Source organism: Elephantulus edwardii, unplaced genomic scaffold, assembly GCF_000299155.1.
Source record: "Elephantulus edwardii isolate Elephantulus edwardi_28Jun2011 unplaced genomic scaffold, EleEdw1.0 scaffold00305, whole genome shotgun sequence".
NCBI classification, from domain to species: Eukaryota; Metazoa; Chordata; class Mammalia; order Macroscelidea; family Macroscelididae; genus Elephantulus; species Elephantulus edwardii.
Genome location: NW_006400055.1, coordinates 2657230 through 2671273, shown reverse-complemented (window position 1 = coordinate 2671273; position 14044 = coordinate 2657230). Strand labels below are relative to the sequence as shown.

Below are 14044 nucleotides of genomic sequence, written 5' to 3'. Positions count from 1 at the left end.
TCTAGCAATTACACTCCTGTTTATTAAAGGGAAAGTAAAGAATATGTCACAAACAAGTATGTTTTTACAGCAGCTGTTTTTTTTTGTAAGAGCCTTGCTATTAAGTGAATTGTGTCCCCCAAATTGTGTTTTGTAAATTCTACTGTATCTGTGGTTATATCTCATTTTGGAACAAGGCTTTCTTTTTGTGTTAATGAGACAGTATTAATGTACGGCATGTTTTAAATAAATCGCTCTTGAGATGTGAAAGAGCAGATTAAGTAAGCAACAAGAAACATTCCCAACTTTCAGCTGGGGCAGATAGATGCTAAGCCACGTGAGATCTCAAAAAAAAAATCCCCAACAATAACAACAACAACAACAAAAAACCCCACCAAGATATAGAAGCTGAAAAGAGCCACGGAGTTTCCACTTGGAGCTAGCAGAGAAAAGAAATCTTACCCTCAAACCAGCACTCTGAGTTTATTTTTGTGTTAAGATCTAATTTACAGAGACCCCCATATGCAACAAAAAGAAATATTGCTTGATCCTGTGCCATTCTCATACTCCCTGATGTGCTTGGGCTGGCTGGTGTAGCTACAGTATTTACACATCTTGTGGAAAGTCTTCCTCTTTTTCCCTGACCCTCTGCTTTACCAGGAACTGGCCTTTTGATAACATGCACGAAGTATCTCAGATAAAGTCTACTTATCCTCATTGCTAATGAGCATTCTAATTGAACCTTTTCCGATACAGATTTGTTTATTCTTTTGGCAGTCTATTGTATGTCCAATTTTTTTTTCTAATACTACAATTCAAAGGTATCCATTCTTCTTAGTCTTCTTTCATTGTCTGACTTTCACATTCATTTGAAGAGACTTAAAATATCATGGCTTGGGTCATGAAAACTTTATTTCTCAAAGTGAAACCTTTGTTTTAGCATTTTAAAGAGGACTTTTGAAATAGATTTTCCCATTGTAATATATTGTTTGTCACAAATGCTGCTTCAATGGTCAATTTTAATGTTGTTGCTGTTGTTGTTGTTGTTGTTGTTATGTGCCGTCGAGTCGCCTGCGACTCATAGCGACCCTATGTACAACAGCCCTAAACTCCGCTCTGTCCTGTGCCAATCGCACTGTCTCCGACACTCCCATCCCAATTATCCCAGTCACTGAATCAATCCACCTCATAGAGGGCCTTCCTCTCCTGCGTCATCCCTCCACCCTCCCAAGCATGATGTCCCTCTCTAAGGACCGGTCTCTCTTCACAACATGTCCAAAGTATGTTAGACGGAGCCTCAGAATCCTTGCCTCCAAGGAACCACCTGGTTTAACCCTTTCCAGGACAAATCTGTTTGTTTTCCTATCAGTCCATGGTATTCTCAATTCTCTTCTCCAGCACCACAGCTCAAAGGCATCAATTCTCCTTCTATCCTCCTTGGTCATTGTCCATCTTTCTGATGCATAACAAGTGATTGTGAAGACCATGGCCTGTATCAGACGCACCTTAGTCTCCAGAGAGACACCATTGTTCTTGAGTATTTTGGAGAGGTCCCTAACAGCAGACTTTCCCATGGCAATGTGCCTTTTAATTTCCTGGCTGCTGGTGCCAAGACTGTTGACTATGGAGCCAAGCAAACGAAAGCTGTGTACAATCTCAGTCTCTTCACCATCCATCCTGATGCTGCCAATTGGTCCAGTGGTGAGAATCTTTGTCTTCTTGACGTTGAGCTTCAATCCATATTGTAGGCTGCAGTCTTTGACGCTCTGCAGCAGGCGCTTCAGGTCCTCTTCAGTTTAAATCTTTGACAACTTCAATTTTTTTCCATTTATACTGAGATTACTTTTTGGTACAGTTGTGAGAATTATGTTTTATTTATGTTGAAGTTTAATCCATACTGAATTAAGACTTAACTCCTCATAAGCAGTGAGAAAAATATATGTCTGTTTTTGAAAGTCACCTATTAATGATATTTCTGTTACACTAGAACAAGAGAACTAAATAAGTTTAAAAATAGCAACAGTTTAGATGTCATCAAGAGGTAAATGGATAAATAGATTGTGACAGATTCATTACTAAGGAGGAGGGAGGAGAGAAAAAGTTGAATGGGTCCTTGATTATTATGCCACCAGATGGGCTGTGCTCCATTTTAAAAATAAGTCCCTCAAGCCCTTCCCTGGCTTCATCTCACTCAAATAGGAAACAAATTCCTCACAATGACCACAAAGCCCTACATGATCAGATGCTGTTATCAATGCAGCCCTCTCATACCTAGAATGACTAACTTCTTTTTCTTTTTTTCCTTTTTCTAATTGTGATTTAAACAAAAGTTTACAGAAAAGTTGGATTTTCATCCATTCATTGTTCCACATTTTTCTCCCTACCCACCTCCATTCACTTAAAAATAAATTCCAGTCCTTGTTGCATAATTTCCTCCCCTCTCCTTTTCCCAAGTCTACTTTGCTCACTTTGCTATGTACCACTTATTCTGGACTGTTGTCATACAAATAATACCTAATCATATATTCCTTTTAAACAGTTCTTTCATTCATCTGATCTAATGCAGTGTTGATTATTTATCCCTTCATTTCTTAGTTTCCCCTGTCAGTCCTGTTTTATAGCAGTGGTATTATGCAGTATTTGTCCTTTGTGACATATTTTTGTGAGATATTTCACTCAGCCTAACATCCTCCAGATCACTAATGTTGTGTAAGATTTTCTTTTTCGACCCTTCTTCTTCTATGAATATTATCAGCATCTGACACCACAAGGTTTTACTTATTTCTCTTATTACCCACCTCTTGCAAATAAACTCCAAGGGCAAGGATATTTTGTCTTTTTTATTCCATTTCCAATCCCTTACATCCAGCACAACCCATGACACATTGTAGGGCTCAGCACAAGGTATGTTGGCTTACAAACATTGAACAAAGGTGTAAAATAATTTAGTATACATAATGGCACAGATATAATTTAATGTTTACAATTTATAACCAGATTATAATTGTTTGTAATTGACCCTATTTGCTCCATCTTTTTTTAAAAGCATAAAACATTGAAAAAAAAGTAATATATGTGTTTATCATGCACTGAATTGCATTCACCCCAAAAAAATTTACTGAAGTACTAACCCTCACTCGGACTTGTAAACAAATCTTGCTTGAAAGTAGGGTCTTTAAAGGTGTCATTGGTATACATGAGATTATACTTATTATTAGGTGCCATTGAGTCAAGTACTATTCAAAGTGACCCTATGAACAATAGATCTGAACAATCCTATCCTATGTCATCTCGGACATATTTGAACCCATTGCCTCAATCACTGTGTCAATTTATCTCATCGAGGGTCACCCTCTCTTACACTATCCTTTTGTATTTACAAGCATGATATCCTTTTCCCAAAGAATAGCTCCAAATGGCATGTCCAAAGTATCTGGGATAAAGCTTCACTATCCATGCCTCCAAGGAGCACTCTGGTCACACTTTCTCTAAGACGCATCTGTTTGTTTTTGGCAGTCCATGGGATATTTAGTACTCACTTCCAAAATCACGATTCAAAGCCATAAATTTTTCTGTCATCTTTCTGCCCAGCTCTCAGATGCATAATAGGTGATTGAAAAGACCATAGCTTGAGTCAGGGATATCTTGGTCTTTAAAGTGATAGCACTGTTTTTCTGACTTTGCAGAGATCCTTGACAGCAGATGTTTCCAATGCAATATGTTTCCTGATCTCCTGATTACTTTTATTAAGGATGTTAATTGTAGATTAAATCATTAACAATTTAAATCTTTTCTCCATCTATCATTATGCTATTTATTGGTCCAGTGGTAAGAATTTTTGTCTTCTTGATATTAAGATACAATCTATGTTGAATGCTGTAGCCTTTGATTTTCTGCAGTAAGAGCTTCAGGTCCTCCTCACTTTCAACAAGCGAGATTGTGTCATCTGCATAACACAGGTTGCTGATGAGTTTTCCTCCAAGCCTGTTGCCACATTCTTCATCATAAAGTCTAGATTCTCGAATTATTTTCTCAGTATAAAAAGAGCAAGGACCACATGGACATGACCGTAGTTAACTTTTACCACCTCCACAAAGGGGAATTTATCCTGTGAACAGCATCAATAGCACAAAGCCAGTTCCCACGAGGCCAGATATGTACCTTACATGCCTGTACCTCTTTTTACTCATCTCAACAAAAATCTTACTGTTTCATTGGATCCAAAATCTGGTGTGATAGCTCACAGACCACACAGAACCATATTGGAGAAGTTAAAATGTTATAATCCAGGTTAATAAAAGAATACAATCAAGATAGTTTCTGAAATCTGCACCTGATCTTGAGCCTCATGGTTAAAGGCCACTGTAACAAAGTTCTCAGTCCTGCCAATATGGGAAATGGCTCTTAGTTTAGCTCTGTTTCCATTGTTTGGGAGTAACAATCAGCTCTGTTTAATGTCAGGTCTGCTATTGTCATAGGTATACTTGGACCAAAAATTTTCTGAACCTAAAGGACATGCTACATTCTCTTGCTTTTCCTTCTTCTTCACTGATTGGGAAGGTCCTCTTCTGCTACTGGATTGCTCAATTTAATGGTGAGAAAAACCAATCCCCTTGTGGGTTGTTGAGACTAGCCAACCCCTTTGTGGATAGGCTAACACACTTATTTGCATATTCTTGACATGGCAGAATCAAGTTAAGTGGCTAGGAAAGCCATTTTGAATAATAAACTCCACACTCAGCATACAGATTGAGTAGATATAAAGAAAGACTTCTTGGTTTAGGAATAGGTTTTACATAAGCACAACTAAGTGTTCTGGGATTCCCATTCTTCTGAGGATTAGCCACAATTGGTTGTGATTCACACAGTCAGATGTCTGTGTCACATAGTCAATAAAACATGAATAGACGTTCTTCTGATATTCTCTACTTTCAGACAATCCTTCTGACATCAGCAATGATATCCCTAGTACCACTGTCTCTTCTAAAACAAGCTTATAGTTCTGGCATTTCTCTTTCAAGGTACCATTCATTCTACCCACTTTTGGGTGATCTTCAACAATATTTTGCTTGCATGTGTTATAATGATATTGTTCAATAATAACCACATCTTGTTGGATATCCTTTATTGGAAATAACAGGAAATATGGATCACTTACAATCAGTTCACCAAGTAGCTGTCTTTTCCTGGCTGGACTCACGAGCATGCTCAGAGCTGTATCTGTCATTTGAACCATGTCTGTTGGTATCCTATTGATTTCTGGAACCTTATTTTTTTGCCAATGTCTTCAATGCAACTTGAACTTCTTCATTCATCACCACTGGCTCTTTTTTATATGCTTCTTCTTGAAATATTTTAGTGTCAATGAATTCTTTTTGGTACAGTGACTTTATCCCCTTCGTTTTCTTTTAATACTCCCTGGATCATTCAAGATTTTGCTAATAACATTTCTTTTTTTTTTTTTTCAGAGTCCCTGTTTTATTTTCATTTAGTCACACACATATTTTTTTTTAAAAAACCCATACACAACTCACAAAATATACAAACACGGAAACTAAACGGGTATAAAAGAAGGGGCTTACTTCAATCATGGCTGAAAAAATATCCTAGGCTTCAGGGGGGAAAAATTCCAATCAACTACTGAAAATTTTTTGTTGTTAATAACATTTCTAAGTATTGCAATTTGAGGCTGGAATGTGATTTTCAGAGGTTTGAGTTTGAGAAATGCCAAACAAGTTCTTTTCTTTTTATTCTCCAAATCCAGCTCTTTGCACATTCAGTTATGACACTTTGCTTAGTCTCCTCGAATTGTCTTTTGAATTCTTCTGGTCTTCTTTCTTAATTCGATGTCCCTTCCCTTTGTTTTGGCTTCATAGTGCTCAGGTGTGATTTTCAGAGTCTGTTCTAATATTCTTTCTGATCTTTCCTTTCTCCTCTCTCTTTGTAATGACCTTTTATCCATACTGGAATAGGATTAGCCCTAATATTACAGGACTGATGCTTTTCTAAAAGAAAAGAAGATATACTGTGATGGAGGACAGAGGCAAGACACTATGTGATGCTGCAACTACAAACCAAGGGATTCTTGAAGCTACCAGAAGTTAGGAAAGAATCATAGAAGAGAATCTCCCTTCATGTCATCAGAAAGAATTAGCACAACTTATTTGCTTATTTGGAATTTCAGTCCCCAGAACTGTGAAACAATACATTTCTAGTTTTTATATGTCACCTACTTGATATTATTTTGTTACAGTAGGCCTCAGAAACAAACATAATCATTCTGACCATAAAGGTTGACTCATCTTTTATTAGCTGTATAATATTCCATTACAAAAATCCATGACTTTTTATTCACTGATTTCTGCACACATATAGTTTGGGCAGGAAACAGATGGAGACTTCAAAATGGCCAAAATTGAAGAAAGTAACAATGTGGAAAGGTGTGTAGGTGCTAAGGGAAGCAGCACACTTAGTGTCTTTCCTGTTTTCGCTATTTTGGCTAATGTGGCTGTGAGTGCTTTTGCACACATCTGCTTATACTCAAGTGCAGCAGATACTCCAAGAGCCCCTGGGGGGAAGACAATGTAGTACCTAAAAATTCAGCTTTACTTGAGAAGTTTATGAGTACTTTGATTAAAATGAAAAGTAACTCCAAATGGAATTTGCTCTGAGTTAATTATTTCTCAGAAGTCACCAATGACTTCTCAGGGCCTTTTTTTTTTTGCCTGGTGGTATGCTCCAAATTCCTACCAGCACAATCCTATTTAACATATAGTAATAATGTCAACAACAACAACAATAATGTCACATTGTTCTCAAAGAATCTGGGTCCAACCCCAAATGACTATCTTTTGGTAACTCCACAGAGAGGAGGCAAATCAGAGAGATGCACAAAGTCAGTCTGAGCAGGCTTGGTAGAAGGGCAGTGAGAACACTGCAGAAACAGTTTTTCTTTTACAGCAAGAACAAAACTGCCCGCCTTTCTCTCACTTCCTTTTTGGGACCTGGGAAGGTTGGCCTGTGAGTAGCCAGCTGCTATTTATGGACCTTGCTGCTCTGTGTGAAACCTCAATGCCCCTTAAGCGGAAAGACTGCAGGGAAGGGGGGCAGCCAGGTGAACTTACCCCTGTTCTGTTCTCAGAATGAAATCCACCTTATGATGTCAAGGTGAATCTGGCCTGCTCCTCAAAAGGAGCCTCAAAAAAAAAGAACCTCAAAAGAAAGCACTGCACACTTTATAGTTAAGGGTGCCTGGACATCTAATCCCTTGAGTTTTGCGGAAATGAAAATGAACATACAGAGAGTTTAAGTGACAGGGACATCAGCAGGCGTAGGACTCAGTGTCTGGACTGCCCAGATGCCATCTGTGAGAGCCCACAGACACAAAAAGCTCAAGAGATGGCATCAAAGTCATCTCCCAATCCACCCCCCTCCACCATTAAGTCCTTTGTATGGACTGAAACCTCCATCCAGTGGAGCCCTTTAACTGCCTGTACCACCCAGGGGCTGAAGAGAAGAATATAACAACATTCTCATTGCTATTAGTTGGAACCAACTCAGAGCTGGACTTCTGGAAAATTTTCAGCATTTGTAAATCACACAGGAAGAAATCGTCCATCTTTCTCCCGAGGAGCAGCTGGTGACTTTGAACCATATATCTTTGGATTGGTAGTGTAACCCCATACACCTAGGTCACCAGAACTCCAAAAGCCAGCAACTTTCCTGGCCAATTTTTGATGATAAAAAAGTCACTGTATACTTTTTTCTAGAAAAAGTATCTTTTTGTTTTTCTTCTGACAAAGGCACTGTGATTGTGTAATATGTTCTTTGGAAGAGCTGGAAGGGACATGCAAACTCTCTGGAGTAACTTCTCAATGTCTCTTCAAATCTGAAATTATTCCAAAATTTAAAATGTGTTGAGAAAACAGAGACAGTTCTTGTTTCACATAAATTTGTGTCTGTGATGAGGGGAACTGCTGAAGTAGTGTTTGGATGTTAATGGGGACCAGCAGGACCACTCACTGGCACTAGTCCCATTATGGTTTTTGGTCTTGAAGCTGCTGTATTCCTTTTATGAAAGTTCTTGAGAAGATGGCCTAAAGGGCATCTTGAGATACACTGAAAACCATGTTGTCTCCTATAACTTTAATAGTGACACCCACTCTTCCATCTTTGATGCTGGGGCTGATATTTCCCTGAAGAACCATTTTGTCAAATTCATTTTCTGGTATGACAATGAATTTGACTACAGCAACAGAGTGGTCGAGGGGATAGGCAAAACAGACTAGTAAGAAAGGTTGGCCATTCATCTCTGAAACAACAGGTCTTCAAAAACCCTATGTACAAGAGGGCACAATTAGATTAGACTAGCAAAGATGCCACTGGAGGCTGAAGCCTCCTATTAGGAAACACAAAGGAGGAGAAACAGTTTCAAGCAGACACTGTCTGGAGTGTGAAAAGTGAGAAGTATGAATGGAGGAAAATTGGACATTATTAAGAAAGAATGGAACTCAATCTACAACCAGGAGAGGATAAATAGATGAATGGGACCTTCTAAGAATCAAATCCCTATCCACATCCAAACTTCTCCAAGGTAAAAAGGGAAGCCAGAGACTGGGAAAAAAATATTTGGTAATAACATGTCACATAAGAAACTTTTATCTAGAATTTGTAAAATACTCGAGCACCACAACTAGATAAAGGTAAACAATCCAATTGAAAAATGGGCACAGGATATGAATAGACACTTCACCAAAGAAGACATTCAGATGGCCAACAAACACATGAAGAAATGTTCAAAATCCCTAGCTCTAAGAGAGATGCAAAGTAAAACAACTAGGAGATCATCTCATCCCAGTAAGAATAGCAAAAATTAACAGAACAGCAAACAACAATTGTTGGTGAGATTGTGGAGAAACTGGAACCCTTATTCACGGTTAGTGAAAGTGTAAAATGGTGCAACATTCATGGTTAGTGGAAGTGTAAAATGGTGCAACCACTCTGGAAGGCAGTATGGTGTTTTCTCAAAAAGTTGCAAATAGAAATACCATTTGACCCAGCAATTCCACTACTGGGAATATACCCTAAAGAAAAAATAACCACCACTCGAGCAGATATATACACACCCATGTTTATTGCAGCTTTGTTCACAATAGCAAAGTTGGAAACAACACAAGTGCCCATTAACAAGCAAATGGATAGAGAAGCTGTGATATATTCACACAATGAAATACTACGCTGCATTGAAAAACAAGGAACTCATGAAATATTACACAAAATGGGTGACCTTGGAGGACTTTACTGAGTGAAATATCTCATTCACAAAAGGACAAATACTGCATAGTGTCACTGTTGTCACTGACATCAGGGTTGGGGGGAGACTAAAAAAGGTGAGATAAATTATGTACATCTTATTAAAACAAATGAGGGTGAGAACTGTTTAAAAGGGATATATGATTATGTATTACTGTCATGACAGGAGTCCAGAACGAAGGCTGCATAGTGGAGTGGACTTGGGGGAGGGATTGTATAACAATGAAAGAATTTTACTTTTCAAAGAGAAGAGTGAATTGGGGGGAGGGGTAGGCATGGATAAAAGAGCAACAATGAATGAATAGAAATCCAAAGTCTCTGTAGACTTTCATTAAAATAAATAATAATAAAAAAGAAAAAAGAATGGAACTCATAAGTATTGTTACACCGCGCATTGGTGAACTTAGATTGATTGGCTTGGAACTTTTTTTTCTTTTTTTTTTTCTTGTGGGTGCCTGTTTGGCTTTATAAAAACATAAGCTATAAGAGGATCTTTGTCGGTTTTTCATTCCTTGTGGGGAAGAAGATAAGAGTGTTTTTCTTCTTGGTGATTTTTTTGTTTAAGTTTGTTTTTTTATTATTTTGTCCCACCCTATAAAAAGCAGTGCTAACCAAAGGCAGGGGATGGATTCTGAAGGGGCATGGGATTGCTGGGCACAGACTCCCATCACCTCCCTTCTGTTTTCCTCCCTCTAACCGAGTTGATCCCTATATTTCCCTTGGCCAGACCTGATGGAGGCTGAAGGGAAGTTAAGGGATATGGGATCATGGGTGGGAGGAGTGAGGGAGGAGCTTCTCATTGCACCAAGAGGCACTGCTTCTAGGTCTGGAGCTCTGAACAACTTTCTGACACCCTTTATCAGACCAAAATTGCCCACAGCCCTTGGGCTGATGCTGACAGTATGTCAGCTCAATCACCTTGGTCTCTGGCAGCTGCATCCCAGGAACCAGAAGCCTTTCTTGAGTTAACTCTGAAGGGTAATTTCTACCCTGACTTCTCAAGTGAGGACTTAAGTAGGTTCCATGTAGAAATACCTACAAAACATTTGTAACCCTCAAGGCCCTTGGTGGAAAATCATTGACAGCAGAGATGGGAGCCTCCCTGCTCATTTTACCAATCTGGGATGGGGCTCTGGTGGCCTGGCCATAGGGAGATCAAGACCCACAGACAGGCCCTGGAGCTGGCTGGGTTGACTTCCATTTTACCGGAGGGCGCTTAAACATCAGAGCTCTTTCTCTGCTCCCTGCCTCCAAGCAGTTATCTCCAGCCCTGTTTTAGACCTGGGGAACCTCTGTAGGTTGTCCCTGTTCTGATCTACAGGGCCCAGCTCCTCTCTTGCTGAGCTATGTTGGCTGATGAGACCAGCTCCGCTCTTAGGGTCCTGGTTATGTGGGTCCCCTTGTCCCTATAAAGTGGAGGGAGAAAATGCAGAAGAGCAGAGGGCAAGGGCAGATGGGAACGACAGCAGCAGGGTCAGAAGAGAGTGGCGGCATCTCAGACCACAGCCGAGGAGGAAGATGGGGAGGAGGAGGAGGCTGCAGAAGAGGATGGTGAGGAAGGGCCGTTCCAGAACAGCCATCGCCGCTTGGGCTGCCGTTTCAGGTGGAGATAGTCCTCTTTCTCACGCTCCTTCCGTGCCCGCTGATAGTGATCTTCTTCCTTCAGGTACCAGACAGGCGGCCACCGGTGCTTCTCGAAATACTCCTGGTTTTTTGGGGACATGGCCTTCATGTCTCGAGGGAACTTGCGGCACACATTGTTGTAGTTGGTGCAAATGTAGTGGAGGCACCAGTCAGCCAACTGGTATGCACAGTGGAACTAAGCCAGTTCCAGGAACACAAGGACGTCTCCGTCGATGTCCACCATCATCTGGGTTGCTTCCTTCAGCCCAGTCACTGTGTACTGCTCTGTGAGGGCAACCAAGTGTGGCAAGCAGAGGCGGTTGGCAAGGATGATGAGCTTCATGTCATCCAGGTCGGAACTGGAGATGAACATGCCCGTGTAGAGGTATTCCAGCACTGCCCTCATGTAGCTCTTGCTTGTATGAGGAAACACCACCTCCCTGGTGGAACTCTCCACAAAAGGCCCTCCAAACATGGCAGCCATCCAGTCACAGCTGGAAATCAAGAGGGGCTTGTGGGCACTGATGGCTCCATCATCCAGGATGAAGGTCACATCTGAGAAGGTGCCTTTTGCCAAGCACTCCTTAACGCGGTTGGTGTGGCGCACGTGGAAGGCCTTGGTGATCTCCTGATTCATGAAGGCCTCATTGTTGAGAATGTTGGCCACCATCATGCGCAAATCAAAAACCTCAAGCAGCTCAGCAATATGGGCAATGTGCATGAGGTCCCGCTCATTCTCATCCAGCTCCCCTGTGTAAAGGTACTTGAGAACAGCCCGGAAGGGCCCTGGCTGAATGGAGTTGTCCATTTTTACCACCACCATCAACCGGGATTTGTAGGTCAGGGGATCTTCTGCCATTTCTTCCTGGATGCTCAAAAAAGCTCGGCTCCAGGAAGAGAGCACTCGACCCCTTCCCAGCAGGTACCCTGTCCCATTGCCCCATAAGATCCCATCACTGGTGGAGGCCCGGAGTCCAGCTGGCCCGGAGCCCCCACCCTCATCCACGCTCTCACAGACATCAAAGCTGGCTGCTCGAAGCAGGAAGTCCCGCCCATGGTGGTGATGGTGGTGATGATGGTGGTGTTGATCAGGGTGACTCCGGTGGTCCTCTGGATGGGAACCCCCTGTCCCAGAGGGATCCCCTAACTCCCCCTCACTCAGGTCCATGAGGAACAAGTCACAGAATTTGGAGGAGGAGGTGGAGAGGTAGATCTTGTGGGCAAAGATGCGCACCCGGTCCTGCAGCACCAGGATGACATCCGCACAGAGCGGGTCCTCCAGGAGGTGGGCGGGGCACTCTTCACTGCTGGAGGGGGGGTCGGGCACCACGATGATGGGGGGCGGCGGCTTAGGGGGCAGAAAGGGGGCCTGCAGCAAAGGATTTTTGAATCACATCTGCTGTGCTGGAAATTAAAATGAAAAGGTGAGGAAAAATGGGGTCGCATTCATAGTCAAAGACCATTTCTAGATCTATCCTGAAATATAATGTTGCAAGCGACAGGATATTATTCATACACATACAAGGAAGATTTTTCAATACCACTATCATTCAAATTATATGCACCAACAACCATAACCGAAGAGGAGGAAGTAGAAGATTCTACTAACTTTTGCAGTCAGAAATTGAACATGTAACCAAGATGCCTTAATAATAATGGAAGACTGAAATGCAAAAGTTAGAGACAAGAAAGAAGGATCAGTTCTTTTTTATGTATTAATTGCAATCACATTTTATAAGAAACACAAACAATACCTAGACACATGGACCTCACCTGGTGGTGTACACAGAAATCAGATTGATTACACTGGTGGAAAGAATCATTGGAGAAGCTTAATATCAACTGTGAAAACTAGGACAGAGATCGTTGTGGAGCAGATCATCACCTATTCATATGCAAGTTCAAATTGAAGCTACAGAAAATGAAATCATATCATAAGAACCAAAAGTTGGGCATGAGTCTATCCCACCAGAACAGGTTTGATGCCTTGGAAACTAATGAACGAAAACCGGATGAACTGTGAGAGGATATCAAGAATATCACCCATGCCTGACATAAGTGGGCCAACGCCTCATCACCGTTGACTCCAAAGAGTATTCTGGCACCAACTCCAAGATGTATTTGTTTGTTCTTTTGGCCATCCATGGGATATTTAGTGCTCTTCTCCAACACCGAAGCTCAAAAGACATCAATTTTTCTTGCAAGACATGATCTTTCCCATCACTTATTATCCATCTAGAGCTGGACAATAAATAAGTATGACAGAAGAAGAAATGTATGACTAGCAACTTAACGACTGCAAACACCTTTTAAAAAATTTTTTTAAAAGTGTAATTTCCATTTTATTTTCAGACGAGTGTTTTCTTCAGCCTTTTAAGGAATCAAATCCTTACATGGGCTTTGGTGGTAGTCATGGGGCAGCACCTGCAGGTCTAAATCTAGGTGGAGGTGTCCGGTCCTTTTGGGCTTCACGAGAATGGTTCCTCACCACCTTGCTGTGAATGGCACAGCTCACACAGTAGTGCAGTTTCACATAGAGCTTTGGAAGCACATAGGCGTCGAAAACACTCGCTTCGGAAATGTCCCTGACAGCAGCTGCCTCTACTATATTTCGGATTACGAACTTCTTAGTTGCCTTGACTTTGGGCACGCATCGGGCACAGTTCATGCAGCGAATAGGCTGCACGTGGCCGCGGCCCTTTCCGGCACGACCGTTGTTTCTCCTTTTCTTCGTCATGTTGGAAGCGAGGGTCCGAGAGAGCTGCAAACACCTTTTTAAAAAGGCATAAATGGATTCCGAGATGGCAAAGGTGGAGAGCGCAGTGTGAAGAGCAGGAGTAACAGCAAGCTTCATGGAGATGGACCACTAAAGAGACCCTCACACCACACAGATGCCAACCAACACAGTGTGATGGAGACAGCAAGAATTTAAATCAGAACTTTAGTTTTAAATATTTCGGAGCTACAGAAACATAGAGCCACACCATGGTCCATACCACAGGCTGCACTATGGGTGTAGCCAAAGCTGAAGCCACCAGCCAAGCTGCAGTGGGAACCATCTGACAGGAGAAGAAAGGTTAGTGGGAAAATAGCTGGGTTTTCTTAAGCCCCACTAAGACCTCTGGGTCTG

At 41.5% G+C, this 14044-nt stretch overlaps 1 pseudogene; it reads right to left on the bottom strand.

The window, feature by feature from the left end:
- Positions 1-10786: 10786 nt before the first annotated feature.
- LOC102871188 lies at positions 10787-13651 on the bottom strand (annotated as a pseudogene).
- Positions 13652-14044: the final 393 nt, after the last annotated feature.